This window comes from Dermacentor andersoni, chromosome 3 (genome assembly GCF_023375885.2).
Source record: "Dermacentor andersoni chromosome 3, qqDerAnde1_hic_scaffold, whole genome shotgun sequence".
Lineage (NCBI taxonomy): Eukaryota > Metazoa > Arthropoda > Arachnida > Ixodida > Ixodidae > Dermacentor > Dermacentor andersoni.
In genome coordinates, this window is record NC_092816.1 from 138,565,816 (window position 1) to 138,568,290 (window position 2,475).

General features: G+C 42.1%; 1 protein-coding gene across 1 annotated transcript in view; it reads right to left on the reverse strand.

The window, feature by feature from the left end:
- LOC129383117 (uncharacterized) overlaps positions 1–1,915 on the reverse strand; it is a 46,801-nt gene extending 44,886 nt beyond the window's left edge. Inside the window, exon 1 of the mRNA XM_055067435.2 lies at positions 1,717–1,915. The gene's annotated coding sequence lies outside the window, so the exon portion shown is untranslated. The remainder of the gene's footprint in view (positions 1–1,716) is intronic.
- Between the last annotated feature and the right edge of the window lie 560 nt (positions 1,916–2,475).

Here is a 2,475-nt window from a genome sequence, read left to right on the forward strand (position 1 = left end):
GATAGAACACATAATATTTAGGCACATCTCAGTCTTCATAGAAAGTAATGGCCTCTGTGACCCGCGACAACACGGCTTCCGTCGTGCGAAATCCACTGTAACACAACTATTAGAAACAGTGCATGAAATCGCGGCAGCACTAGACGGCCAAGGCCAAATTGACATGGTATTCTTAGATTTTGAGAAAGCCTTCGACCGTGTGTCCCACCAAAAGTTGTTATCAAAGTTAAAACCTATTCTCAAAAACGAACAACTACTTCACTGGATTGAGGCGTATCTTACGAGCAGGCGACAGACAGTCGTTGTTGATGATGCGAAATCACTAATCCGAAGTGCAATCTGGAATCCCCCAGGGATCAGTCTTGGGCGCTCTGTTCTTTCTAGTTTTTATCAATGATATAGTGAATAATATACCAGTTAAAATCCGACTGTTTGCAGATGACTGCGTACTTTATCATGAAATTCACAGCGAGGCAGATCAGACGATCCTAAATTCATCTTTATCAGCAATAGCGACTTGGTGCTTAGAGTGGCAAATGAACATTAACCTAACAAAAACAGTATCAATGATCATTACACGCAAAAAGAAGCCGTTACCCTTTGTATACAGCATTAATGGCCATAACTTATCCTCTGTTACAGAATATAAATACCTTGGTTTAGTAATTACGTCGGACCTTAGGTGGAATATTCATGTAGCTCACATTAAAAAGAAAGCCATGAATAAGCTCAGATACCTGAGGAGGACCTTGGCTAAATCTGCATGTAATATATAATTATTAGCATACAAGACTTTCATTAAACCATTGTTAGAGTACGCTACTCCTGTCTGGGATCCTTACACCCAAGCAAGCATAAATATGATTGAAATGATACAGCGGAAATCAGTCAGGTTTATCTTTAATTCCTACCGCCGTCATACATCAGTTAACGCTCTTTTACAGCAGGCCAACTTGGAAACCCTAGAGGCAAGACGGTATCGAGACAGGCTCAAAATGTTATATTTAATTCATCGGGAGCATGTAAAACTAGATAAAAAATTGTATATTACCCCTTGTAGCCGGCGCCCAACGCGTTCATCACATTCATGCAGGTTAGACGAGTATTCGCACCATACCACATTATTTAAGCAGTCCTTTTTCCCCCGAACCATCCATGACTGGAACGCCCTGCCTGAAAACGTTCTTCAAAGCTCCACCATATCGTCCTTCATGCACGCACTCATTAATCTATGAACCGAAACGTTTCCCATGATTTCTATCCTAATCCATACACTATGTGATATAGATCACATCATGTTAAGGGCACCGTTAATTTCTTTGTGCGTGTGTGTGTGTGTGTGTGTGTGCGTGTGCGTGTGTGTGTGTGTGTGTGTGTGTGTGTGTGTTTGTGTGTGTGTGTGTGTGTGTGTGTAAGCCATTGTGTAAACATGTGCTGTCTTGCAGAACTCTTTGATATCTTCCTTCCTTTTTATTGTTGTTTCTTTCTTTTGCATTGTACCAAGATGACGCTTTGCTTGTTTCCACCTTTCTTTTTTCTCTTTCTCTTTTTTTTCTTTCTTGTGTTTCACATGTTATTGGCTCTTAAAGCGTTTATGTATATCCCACTCCTGTCTAGGGCCTCTAAAACAGGCTGGCAGTACGGAATAAACAATAATAATCTTGCCGACCTATGCGCAGAGGACCACAAGAAAATACAGCGTGCGCTTAAACTCACCGGCGGCATCGCCTTGCAAACACCGTTCGTACAGGGGCAAAGCCAGTTCCCACAGATTATCCGGCTCGAACTTCCGCTCCCAGACTGAAATGGCAGAAGGGAGTTATCATGGGTGATCCATTAAAAAAAACATCAATGTGTTTTTTCAGTTAAATTTGACCGACGCAGCACCAAAACATCTAGGTAGAAGAACAGTAGGCAACGCACAAGATAGCACGCTTCAATTTGTGGATACCTTTTTCATTCAAGCACGCGTCTACTGACAAATACATGGTTTTATAATAGCTGGTGACAACATTGCAGACCCCAGCCAAGCCAACGTAATAATGAAAATAAATTCGACTGGAAAGGACTAGGGAAAAAATGGACCACCTTGCTGGTGGCACCATGGCTTGCCCGACATAGTAAAAGAGGTCTGGAAGTGACGTGCAAGCGCTGTGTTTTTATTTTATCCTTATCCAGCTTCATAACCCTTCCATGGAGTTTCAAATGAGCTTTTGATCTCGCATGACCCCGTGATTGCGATGCTCTGCTGTTTACAATACCATTGTTGCAATAGCACTTTAGTGTACAATGATGTCGCCAATAGTTGACAGTCAAGCGGAATGTGCTACTCCCGATCTTAAATGCATGAAAAAAAATGCACCCGCGATTAATATTCGCTAATGCGAAATGTGAACGCAGTTCTATACGTGTTTTCATTTCACTAAATATTGGCTGGCGCGGACCACCTTTCTCGTACGGCACGTTGCAAACGGA